The following is a 13,392-nucleotide window of genomic DNA, read 5'->3' as shown; positions in this document are numbered from 1 at the left end:
TTTTATCATCCTTGTATTAAGAATAAAATCAATCCCAATTTTTTTGTGTGTTATGTGTGTGTATATATATATATATATATATATATATATATATATATATATATATATATATATATATATATATAAAAAATAATTAAATTACGTGAATGGGCAATGTTTTCCATCTCTTCAATTTACATATTTGTCTGAATATCCGTCACAGCCTTTTTTTTTTATATATATATATATATATTTTTATTCTCGCCAATGCCAAATCAGTTGTGCAGTTACAAAGCGCTTCCTCCAGTTTCACCTGACGAAATCACAGCCAAAATAAAGCGAACGAAACATGTTCTAGCTGCTGTAATGTACAGTACCCGTCAAAAGTTTGAGTACACTTGCTGGAAACTAGGTTTTTTTATAATTGACAATGTTTTACGTTTTATACGTTTATGTAAATACTTGAAAATGAAAACACATGTTACAATATACAAAACAAAACATAAGGAGTATCAAAGCAATGTTTGAGAAAATTGAAAATTGTCTCTAAATCTTGGATTCCTCAAAATAGCCACCCTTTGCCTTAATAACAGCCTCACAAACACAAGGCACTCGCTCTTCTGCAGCAATTCCCAGAGATGTAGGGCACGTCTGAGTAGCTTTGCTTTGACTCTTCTGTCCAGTTTGTCCCATACAAGTTCTATGGGCTTGAGGTCTGGAAACTGTGAAGGCCAGGTCATTAGATTGAGTTGTCCTTCACTTTCCTTCTTCGCCAGATAGTTCTTGCACAACTTTGAGGTGTGTTTCGGGTCATTATCTTGCTGAAGAATGAAGGACTGCCCAACTAGCCATAATCCTGATGGAATGGCATGCTTCTGAAGTATGCTATGATAGCCATGCTGGTTGAGCTTGCCATGAACTTGGTAAAGATCATCAACTCTGTCACCAGCAAAGCAACCCCAGACCATGACACTGCCTCCTCCATGCTTGACAGTGGGAAAGACACATGCAGAACTCATGCGCTCACCCTCTCTGTGTCTTACAAATATTCGGCGGTTGGACCCAAATATTTCAAATTTTGACTCATCGGTCCATAAGACCGACTCCCACTCCTCAAACTTCCAGTTTCTGTTGTTTTTGACCCAGGCAAGTCTCTTCCTCTTATTCTGCACTCTTAACAATGGTTTCTTTGCAGCAATTCTACCAGTTTGGCTAGCTTGACGCAATCTCCTCTGAACAGTTGATGTTGAAACATCTGTACTTCTAGTAGCATTAAACTGAGCTAATATTTCAGGGGCAGTTAATCGCTGGTTTTGCAGACTTGTGACTCGAATGAACTTGTTCTCTAATTCTGAGGTCACCCTTGGCCTGCCTGACCTTGTTTGGTCCTCATGAGTGCCAGTTTCTTCAAATTGTTTGATGGTCTTGGCCACAACAGTTACAGACACTTGCAAAGTTCTTGGGATTTGTCTTAAAGATTGACCTTTATTTCTTAAAGTAATTACAGACTGTCTTTTGTCTTTGCTTAAATGACAAATTTGTGCCTATGCTACCTATATTTATAGTAATTATGGACCCTCACCTGTTAATAATTGGTGACAAAAGTTGAATTAGGTAACATGCTAGTTAACTCAGAGAACATCTAACAAAGACACTTTTATACTTAGGCCAGTGTTCTAACACCGTGTTATACACATTTCAGACTTTTAACTGACTTGGGCTTCAGACTGAGGACAAGGGGTTGGAACATGACAAAATGAAATAATGGTTCACACGCGTTTAACCGTCACTGAAGGGTGGGATAGGTAAGTGCTGACTGTATACGCACCATAGTTGATGTGGTAAACTTACTTTCTAATCACCCGGTATGTACTATAATAAAATTTGTGTGAAAACCTTGTGCATAGTTCTGTGCGATGTGACAACTTGCAAATGAATCATTTAGCTCGCTTTACTGGTGCATATAATTAGCTTAAATAGATCGACCGCTGCTTCATTTTTGCATGCGGTGTGGTTTACCACTGCCACGCGATAATTCTGGTCATTTACCACTGTTTAGTGAATGATGCCCTAACAAAAATCCTTGAAATGTGCTAAATAATAATAATAATAATAATATCCAGTTTGTTCTGTTTTATACAGTACTATCTTGCTTAGTTGGACAGTATTAATGAGAACAAAGTAAAGTTTAAAAGGAATTGTGTAAGCAGTATGAAAGTACAAAGTAAGTAAAGCCATACATTTTCTCCATATAGTAGCCTACTATCACCCTATTTAAGGTGGTACAGCTGGACTACATTATTAGATGCTAAATTCTGGTTTAAGTTTATTATGGCTATACCCACATATCAAGTCATTACATCTGTTCTGTGTCATTTTTTATCGTAAATTTTTTTTTTTATTTAAAGCACCTTTCTGCTGTGCTGTGGTCACCGATATTGTGTTATACAAGTGGAGCAGTTTATGAACTTCTGGAAGTAATCTTCTAGCCACTGGCACTATAGTCACTGCATTAGGATGGATCAGATGCTTGTCATAATTACGTCTGAGGAGGATGTACACGTATCAATAGATCTACAACTGCAAAATCCAAAAATGAAAAAAATACTTTTTTTGCCTAATTGATTGCACCCATTACATAAAATGCCAATATGTTATTATTTATTATTTTACAGATACATGACTATTTAGCTAAGGTGGTTGTACATTAAACGGTCACAACATCACAGCAAACAGAGTATTTTATATGATAAGACTGAAGACTTCTTAATCATATAAGTTTCAATAGAGGAAAAGAAAGCTAAATTTATGATTTTAGATAATTAGGAAACAATTACATTTTTGACAGTTATAAAACTACAACGCAAAGAAAAAAAAAAAAATATATATATATATATTGTGGCAGGCTGGCGAGTGGATAGAGGCCCAGACAGACTGCAGTTCAAAAAAAATACTAATTTTATTATAAATAACACAAAACAAAAGTGCACAATGGCAAAATAAAGGGATTTAAACACAAAAAAAAAAAACAATACAAAAACAAACTTACAAAAACAAGGTTTCCAGGTTGGGCAATGCCTTCACTGGATTCAAATTTACCAAACCAAAACCAACAAACACCAACCTGCTTCCTCAGCTCCCTCCTCCCAAATGAGAAGCAGAGGCCTCCTTTTATGTCAGGTGGCTGGGCGCTGATTGATCGTTAATTAACCTAATCAACCCCAGCCACCTGAACATAATAAACCCAGGCAGGTAGGGGAAATTAACCTCATCCTTGCCAATTTAAAAAAGGGCAGAGGGCTCTGCCACACACCTCCCCCCATGTACAACGTACACCGGCTGCAATCGGCCAACTCCCCCCTTCCCCCCACCCTCCCCCCAAGAGTCCAATTATGTCCCTTGGGTGGGCTGTTATGGTGGGTGGTGGTGGGCGGGGTTGATGTCGGAGCCCCCAAGCCTTCTTTGGTTGAGGGGGCCCCGGATCTCCAAGGTAGTACGGCGAAGGCGGCCCGGCTCCCTCTGGTGGCGGAGGCGGCGATGGCGGCCCGGCCCCCTTCTGATGGTGGAGGCGGCGATGGCAGCGGACCCTCAGCAACCCTAGAAAACAAAAAGGAGACACCAGCAGTCCCAAGTGATCCGGAGCAGTAGGCAACCCCAGGCGATGCAAAGCAGCAGGCAACCCCAGGCGATGCAAATGTGTCATCCCTGAGAGGAGCAGGTGTGGCATCCCTGGATGGTGCAAGGCAGGCATCCTTGGGCCATAGCTCCTCCCCTCTGGGCTCCGAGAGCGGCGGCTCCTCCCCTCTGGGCTCCGAGAGCGGCGGCTCCTCCCCTCTGGGCTCCGAGAGCGGCGGCTCCTCCCCTCTGGGCTCCGAGAGCGGCGGCTCCTCCCCTCTGGGCTCCGAGAGCGGCGGCTCCTCCCCTCTGGGCTCCGAGAGCGGCGGCTCCTCCCTCTCTGGCTCTGAGAGCGGCGGCTCCTCCCCTCTGGGCTCCGGGAGCGGCGGCTCCTCCCTCTCTGGCACTGAGAGCAGCGGCTCCTCCCTCTCTGGCTCTGGGAGCGACTGCTCCTCCCCTCTGGGCTCCGGGAGCGGCGGCTCCTCCCTCTCTGGCACTGAGAGCGGCGGCTCCTCCCTCTCTGGCTCTGGGAGCGACGGCAGCTCCTCGCCCCTCTCTGGCTCTGGGAGCGACGGCAGCTCTTCGCCCCTCTCTGGCTCTGGGAGCGACGGCAGCTCCTCGCCCCTCTCTGGCTCTGGGAGCGACGGCAGCTCCTCGCCCCTCTCTGGCTCTGGGAGCGACGGCAGCTCCTCGCCCCTCTCTGGCTCTGGGGACAGCAGCTGCTCCTCCCTCTCTGGCTCTGGGGACAGCAGCTCCTCCTCCCTCTCTGGCTCTGGGGACGGTGAAGGTGGTGGTGCTGGAGGTAGTGGGGTGGCCCCTGATGCCCGGGGTGAATACTGCACCTCTTCCTGGGCCTGGTTGTAGGGGCATCCTGCCCAGTTGTGGCCATCCTCCTCACACCGGCCACACCAGTTTACCGGTGGCACATCTGGGCAGGACCGCCAACGATGGTCCTCCTTCCCGCACCAGGAACACCAAGGGAAGAGGCTGGCCGGGTCCTCCAGCGGTGGCTGCAGCAGCTTACATTTCTTCAGCTGCTGCTTGTCCTGCCTTTGCCGCTGTCTGCTCTTCTTTCCCATTTTTTAAATTTTTTTTCAAAAATAAAATTATCCCAAAAATTACAAAAAAAAATAAAAATACTGCTCTTAGCCTCTAGTTGGCACTATCCCACTTCTTACACCAAATGTGGCAGGCTGGTGAGTGGAAAGAGGCCCAGAGACAGTCTGCAGTTCAAAAAAAATACTAATTTTATTATAAATAACACAAAACAAAAGTGCACAATGGCAAAATAAAGGGATTTAAACACAAAAAAAAAAAACAATACAAAAACAAACTTACAAAAACAAGGTTTCCAGGCTGGGCCATGCCTTCACTGGATTCAAATTTACCAAACCAAAACCAACAAACACCAACCTGCTTCATCAGCTCCCTCCTCCCAAATGACAAGCAGAGGCCTCCTTTTATGTCAGGTGGCTGGGCACTGATTGATCGTTAATTAACCTAATCAACCCCAGCGACCTGAACATAATAAACCCAGGCAGGTAGGAGAAACTAACCCCATCCTTACCAATTAAAAAATTTATAATATATATATATATATGAATGATACCCCTGTTCTGAAAAATAGCCTTGCCAGCTCACTCAAAACAAAGAGTGACCAGCTGTCTTTATGCTTGCTATTAAATTGCTTCTTGGTTAGTAGCTGTATCGTTCTTTTTTTTTCATATGAGTATCAGACTCAGTCCCCACACAGAGCCACCAGCTGTACAGCAAATGTGCTCTCTTCCAACTGGGCCCTAGTAGGCTATAGCATCCATCTTGAGATCAGTGAGGCCCCCTTGCAGACCTGGCAGTCTGTTTTCTGATCTCACAGTGATACAAGCTCTCTTGATCGCAGCACACTTACTTAAGTTATTTGATTATCATGCGTTTAACACCTACACCCAGTATATTTTGTTTTTCCGTCAGTTATATTTCATCCCTGCACCACGTTGAGTTATTAAAACATCTTGGCAGGCATTCAAATCATGCTGCATCCAGATGCATGTTCGGTTCAAAAAAAAAAAGCTGCTCAGCGTCAAATTTATATTACAAACAGCCAAGATAAAACTATGCTAAATGCTTTTGTGTTTGTCATTCTGCACGCTTTGTTTGGACTGAGATATCTCTGTATTAATTATCAGTGTGAATCAATAATGCAAGCAGGGCATCAATGAAAAACAACACCCATAAGAATGGAACACTTGCTCCATTACCTACGTTAATATCATGACAGCTGAGGAGAGATGACCTAGCCCACATCTCATCTCTCCTGTACAGATGGCCATTAAAAGAGAACGTGTCCCTTTTAATGAAGAAAATATTTAGAGGGTTTCCAAATGAGAACAGTTTTATCCAAATACATTTTGCAGTAATTACAGTTTAGTCCAAATTTAACCCCTTTTTGATCTTGAACAAGATGAGTTTTCTGTTTTCTTTAAAATTATTTAATGTGATTTCTCAAACACTAGAACATATCTATAGCAGTGGTTCAAATCCCTGTTTCAAGCCCATTCCTCTAATGAACTCCTCAGTTATTTCAAATGTACCTGTGGCTCAGAGACAATACATATATTTTGGCATTTAAAACATTACTTTAAATTGATTTGACGTAGATATTGAAGTCCTGTCTGTTTTAAACCAGTCCATATTAAAAATCTAAAAAAGTCGATCAAGATCTACTGTGACAGGATAGTGTCACGGCAGGAAAGAGACCCAGAAAACTTCAGTTTTAAAGCACTGCTGCACACTGTATTAAACAAACAAACAAAACACAAGTACAAATAAACTGGCACAAGCAACCCTCCCCCAGTGCTACTGCATTGCACATATCCCCATTTTCTGTCACTTTACAATGTGGCCGGAGTCTACTGGATTTTTCATCCGTATGAAGTATTTTATAAGCCAAAAAACAGAAACAAACATGACAATACCCCTTTCAGCCTGTGGTGGAAACTTTTTTTAATTAAATTTTATTCAGATGTGCTGTCTGGTACTGACACACAATCCCTACCCCCAACCCACAAGATTACATTTTGTAATACTTTATTAAACCTTTATAGATATTTTGTAGATGAGGGTAATCTACTGTAAACAATACCGCCGTCCTTTGCCACGTACTGTATCCTCCTGGTGTTTTTCCCAGCTGTGATTTATTGACCCACATTAGCATTACTACATACAATAAAATACAATGAAAGCCTCATTAAATTCCATTATGTAAAATATAATGCAGGGTTAGAACCTAACAATATTGTGGTACTAGTTCAAAGGACTAGCACCTTTTGAAACTTGCTAGTCTGGATGTAAACTTGTTAGTCCTGATATGAAGTGCCTAAATTGGAATCAACAACAGTTGTTAAAAATAGGCTTACATTTTATTTTCCTGAAAAATAAAACACTGGTATAAATTTCAGTTTTTTTTTTTTTTTAATTTCTTTTTTAAAGAAAGGCACCTTAGTAAACGCTCCTACAGATCAATCAATCACCTGTTTGCACCTCGTTGCTGTGTGCTAAGAAACTGACACTGACAGCACCAGACGGGATGACAGAGGAAACATTCTCTCAGCTGTGTCACCTTGCCGACCACGAAGCTCTGCCTGAAACTGACAACGATGACACAAATGAAATTTTTATTTTATTGTTCAGTACATGTGTTGCTATGTACAAAAATGCTGGCTGGTTTATTGAGTTGGGGGTTACAGCCTGTGAGTGATCAAATAACTATGAATTACTACTTACAGTAATTAATGTCCTCACATACACACACACAGGCTTCACTAAAGTCCCAATTTAAAGACAGTACATTTCACTGTAGCCATCAAGATGAAATTCAGTACGTTTACATGACAAAGCGTTTTCCGAAAACTAATGTTTCGGAAAACTGAATCAGAAAACTGATTTTCTTAAAACGTCACTTCTGTGTTTACATGATTAACAATGGAAAATCTAATTAGAATTCAACTGTATACATGGATTGAAGTTTTTGGAAAACGCAGGATATTTTCGCATGCAAAGTACTGTTGTAGCCTAAGTACGATTTGAACAGACTGGAGACCAATCCAATACCTCAAGTGCTTTATCTAAGTGTCAGGTCTTAAATTCAAAGATTACTATACTATACCTCTGTTGAGATTCCCCACAATGTGCAATCAGCCTTTCCAACAGCTCATCCTGGTTTATATTACCAGTTTCTCTTGCAGTTATTATTTCAAATTATCACGTCATTTTAAAACTGGAAAACATTTACTGCTTCACTATGGGCTATTAACAAATACATACGGACTTTAACAAATGTATTACTTTATCCCTAACTAAACAAATGGAAGCATGCAGACTGATACAGATTATTATTATTTTCTCCGTTTTCTAAAACCACGTGCAGGAGAAAAGGGTCAAATTTCTGTTTTCTAAAACCACGTGCAGGAGAAAAGGGTCAAAGTGTGCACATGCTCAGTGTGCTATTTCAATAAGTTTTCCGAAAAGTGTGTTTACATCATATACATTTTTGTTAGTTTTCGAAATTTCTAGGTGTTGTTTTCCGAAAACTGACTTTCGGAACAATCAAATAAAATTTTCGAAAACTGTGTTTACGTGACTTTTGATATTGGAATTAGTTTTCCGAAAAATATCGGAATTCTTATGCTCATGTAAACGCACTGATTGTTAGCTAGGTGGGTATGGGTTTTTTTTTTTTTGTTTGGGTTTTTTTTTTTTTTTAAATTAGCAGTGGGAGAAAACCGCTTCAGCAAGTAAAAGAATCTTCTAGAACTGACTGACACTGAATCTACTAGGTTGGATACTAATGAGAGCATAACAAATGCAAACGAAAAACGAGGGAAACACAGATATTTTCAAGAAAGCCGGGAGACTTTGTATAAATAGATTTGAATATGTGAAGGATCGCCTTTCGGTTTGTCAGAGTCGCCAGTGAAAGTTTTACTTTTTAAATGCTGAAATGACTGTTCTGATTTTGAAGCATCCACATTACAATTTGACAGAACATGTGACTTATTTGCACTATGTGGGATCTTATTTTTTCCAAATTGGTGCTTGATCACCGGAGTACTCATGTAATCGCCACCATGTACTTATTATTAGTGATTAAAGCCTGGTTTATAGATAAGAACTTTATTATGAATATATTGTGTTTCAGCTAAATATTATGATAATGTTCATTATGGTCATTTTTTATTTATTAGTTTTAAAATGTTTAGTAAAACGTGGCCTATTTTTTAATTTTTTAATTTTTTTTAATTTAGTCGTTGCCAATTATTTTTGTTATTTTTCTCCCAATTTGAAATGCCCAATTATTATTTAGGCTCAGCTCACCGTTACCACCCCTGCACTGACTCGGGAGCGGCGAAGGTAAACACACGCTGTCCTCCGAAGCGTGTGCCGTCAGCCGACCGCTTCTTTACACATTGCGGATTCACCGTGCAGCCGTCCAGGAGCTACAGCGTCACATGGCACAAAGTTCCCGGGCAGCTAACAGGGAAGCCCACAGATGCCCAGCCAGACTACAGGGGTCACTGGTGAGCTCCCCACTCAAAAGAAAATGACAAACACAATGGTGTACATATATACTTTTACAATAGGCACAATTATCATCACATCTAGGATTTCAATTCTCTTTTGCATTTTCAATGCCAACAATTATATCTCTGTGGCTTGTATGGCCTTGACCAACAATCACTGTCCTTTAAATTACCTACTTTATTCAGGTAGACATTTATATCACCACAGAGCTCACAGTGCAACTTGCAACCAAATCCCAAAAGGAGCAAATGTGTTTCAAACTGACAACTGTCTCACAAAAAGCTGCAAACTAATTGAGAACTGCAGCCTGTACACTGCAGAGAAGAGCATTCACCATTTTGGGACTGATCTGCTACAATTAGAAATAATGAAGGCTTTCCAGGCTCCTCATATGTTGCTGTTGACGGAATGAATATAGTCAGTAGCAATTCTCAAGCACATTTCAAAGCTGATGGTAAACAAAGAAACACACAAAAAGCTTTATGTAACTAATACACTATCCACGCCACCTAAATGAAACATAACACCGTGTAACAAATTTTTATTTATTTTTTGTTCCTGGGTAGTAAGTGTTATTTCCTAATTACTTATGCCTCAAAAGTATAGAAAATGGCTATTATTCCCCACAAACTTTGCTTTTGTGACCAGGACAGTGATATTTGAAAAATATCACTATTTCCAATGGGAAAACGAGAAAATGTGTGTCTTTTTGTTCACATAAAGTCAGAAAAAAGTCTGTATTCAAGTGATTCTCATTCGTATCTGGAGTGTGACTCCTCACACCCAAAGCCTTGCGTGACTCCATTCTGTATTCAAGTGATTCTCATTCATATCTGCAGTCTGACTCCTCACACCCAAAAATGACTACAAAAAATTTAGAAGTGAGTAGTCTTTCGAGATTTACGATTATACTGTGTTTACAGTATAATCATAAATCTCGAAAAACTACTCACTTCTAAATCTTTTGTAGTCATTTTTGTATTACTTTAGTATTAATACATGTTAATTTGGATTCATATGTTGTTTTTTTCTGACTTTATGTGAATGAAAAGACACACATTTGCCCGTTTTCCCATTGGAAATAGTGATATTTTGAAATATCACTGTCCTGGTCACAAAAGCAAAGTTTGTGGGGAATAATAGCCATTTTCTATACTTTTGAGGCATAAGCAATTAGGAAATAACACTTACTACCCAGGAACAAAAATTGTGTTACATAGTGTAATCAACTGCTGTTAATACCACACAAATGGCATTCGCTTCACCTTACAAATGTGATGATCACACAGTATACAGGTAGCTTTAACAAGCTTAAAAAAATGGAGACATGCATCTCCAAGAACTTTGTAAAAAAAAAAAAAAGGGCATAGACAAACAATAGAAACTTTCCCTAATAAGTCACCAGACTTCCTGCCGTTTCTGTGATTTTAATTATCTGCTACCCATTCTCGTCTGAGCAGCCAAATGGCTATGCAAGAGCCTGTGCTTTTGGAATGAGTGGACCTTGGGGTTCGATCCCCAGCTGTTTCTGATGCATATCTAAAAGGTAGGTAATTCCTACTTGATTAAAAATGTAATTGTCATAGGGATTACAGTTTGCCTTTCAGTCCCCCAGCTCCTGCCAGAGAGGAGCCGGGTCCTGCGACCAATATAATCCTGCATGTGGTGTGATGCAGTGCCAAATAAAAAAGGAGATGGAGAGAAAAAGAGATCCTTATTTGATTATTTATGTAAAGATGTTTTAAATAAAAGATGTACTGTATATAATAAAGATTTGCTAAAAAGTACAGATTGTTCAAATTACTATGTCAATAGTATTATAATATTGACCAAAATTTGAATTCTAAAGGTTCTGTGTCAAACTCAAGGCCCGTGGGCCAAATCTGGCCCTTGGGAATATTTTACTTGGCCCTTAAAGGCTTGATTTAAAAGGGTTGACCTCTCATGCTTTACTGTTTTCTTTGGCCAAAACTTGACTTACACTCATTGTATATACTTACAAATTCTAAATCCCATCAAACCTTTGGAAATCAGCATACAAGGTAGTAAACAGTAATCAAATACACCCAATCAGACCTTTGTGCAGAGTTTGTGCAGTGTTTCTGACAGCGACAATCAAATGGTGCTAAACTTTGCTCAAGTAGGGCAACACATGAACTTGTAAAGCTGTCCAAGAAGGGAAAGGTTGACAAGGAAGGTAGATCGTTTCAGGAGAGGTGGGAATTAGAATATTTATTCATTTCTCATTAAGAAAAACAATATTTGCTTGGTTTGTTCCTAAAACCTTGCAGTTATAAAATATTTAAATATAAGGTGTCACTATGAAACTAAGCATAAACAGAAATATGAGGAGCTGAAGGGAAAGCAAAGAGAAGATAGAAATTTTTGAATTGACAAAAAGTCTGTTTAGGAAAGCAAAAAGTGAAAGCGATGCGGCTGAAAGGCCAGTTATGTTGTATCAGAGCTCATTGCCAAATCATCAAAGCCTTTTTCTGATGGTGCTTTTGTGAAAGACTGCATGGTTAACGTTATAACAAATCGACTGTCTTGGTTTTCGAATGTCAGTCTTTTTAGAAATACAGTGCCTGAAATAATAAGATGAACTAGCTGCCAATTTGCTTAATCAGCTTGTTGAAAAGGCAATGCCATTGGTGGCTTTCTCTTTGGCTCTTAACAAAAGCACTGCCATTACAAATACAGCACAGTTATCTGTTTTTATTCAGAGGGATGCTATTAACTCTAATGTTCCCGAAGAGTTACTGGGTGTTACAGCTATGCATGATTCCACTATAGCAAATTACCACTGTTTACTTCACCAGGAAGCTTTGTGTGGGAAGGTGCTAAAAATGAAGCACATAATGAGCATGGCTGTCAAAACAGTGAATTTTATTCAGACAAGAACATTAAATCCTAGCAATTCCAAATACTGCTAGATGAACTTCATGAACACTATGGTGAATTATTATACCACACTAAAGTTCGCGGGCTTAGTTGTGCCACTGTACTGAATCGATATTTTCACTTGCGTCAAGAAACAGCACTGTTCATGCACACTATAAGCACTTTCAGACGTGAGATTTGGCTTTTTTGTGTGATGTAACGGAACAGCTCAACAGCGTGAATGAGAAACTGCAAGGACGTAAACGGTATAACAGAAATGTACATCAGTGTAAAAGCCTTGAGCTAAAGCTACGACTTTGGAAAACCAGATGCAGCTGTGTGTGATGCCGAACCTGATTTTTCAAAACCATTTTCTGTGGATGTTAATAGCGCACCAGAAGATGTATTATATTTTAGGATGTAAAGACACATGACTTGTACTGTTCATTATTTTATACATACAGTAAGTGGGACAACTTGTATATTTAAAAGAAGGGGGAAGTTCAGATAAAGTGTTGTCATTTTGGTAGAGAAATGCTAAATATGCTTTGTAACTCAACAAATAATATGATAAATTCTGTATAAAATAAATATTTTGAATTGACTTCTAGATATGTAGTAAGAATTTCAAAATGGAAACGTTTTCAAACAAAAATAACATACAAATAAAGCAGACACTTATATATTTATGTATTTTTTGTTTCTGTCTAATACCACCTCTCTGTAGGATTTTAGATATTGAACCTAAAATAACACTTTCATTGACGGGGTGATGAACAATCAATCAAAATGGAGTCTTGCTGTAGGTATATGTGGTGTTTAAGAGATTCTATGTTAGAAAAAGTGTGAAATCAAAAGGCAAGCTGGCATTATTTTAAACATTGCAACCAAAGCAAATGGAATGTTATTGAGTACTGTATTCGAATTTGAGACACTTTTGAATTTAAGACGCCCTCGAATTTCCCACCATCAATTTGAGGAATAAATAAAACATCAAATAAACCTGCCTTTACAAAGAAAGATATAACCTCAGTTAAGCATGTAGGAAATCGACATATGGAGGCAGTTTGTGCCCGCCTGGTGTCACAAAGAGCATTACGGTTATGGGTTGATTCTCATTTCCCGTCATGATTTACTCGCACCTCTTTTTCTCCCTCTTTGTGGTATTGCTTGGCATGCCAAAAAATACGGGCGTCCGATCAGCATTTCCGATCAGCCCAAGCTGGTACTATTTGTTACAACGGAGCCTAATAACGCAGTGTTAAAATTGTAAAAGTTCTCTTTGTATTCGTCAGGAAGCTAATGATGCTTCTTGAAAATGGCTTCCTGTTTGTTATTTGA

At 39.6% G+C, this 13,392-nt stretch overlaps 1 protein-coding gene across 8 annotated transcripts in view; it reads right to left on the bottom strand.

The window, feature by feature from the left end:
* LOC121313495 (zinc finger protein 521-like) overlaps positions 1 to 13,392 on the bottom strand; it is a 189,937-nt gene that overhangs the window by 93,928 nt on the left and 82,617 nt on the right. The window lies entirely within an intron of this gene.

This window comes from Polyodon spathula, chromosome 3, assembly GCF_017654505.1.
Source record: "Polyodon spathula isolate WHYD16114869_AA chromosome 3, ASM1765450v1, whole genome shotgun sequence".
NCBI lineage: Eukaryota > Metazoa > Chordata > Actinopteri > Acipenseriformes > Polyodontidae > Polyodon > Polyodon spathula.
This window is presented reverse-complemented; position numbering and strand designations above follow the sequence as displayed.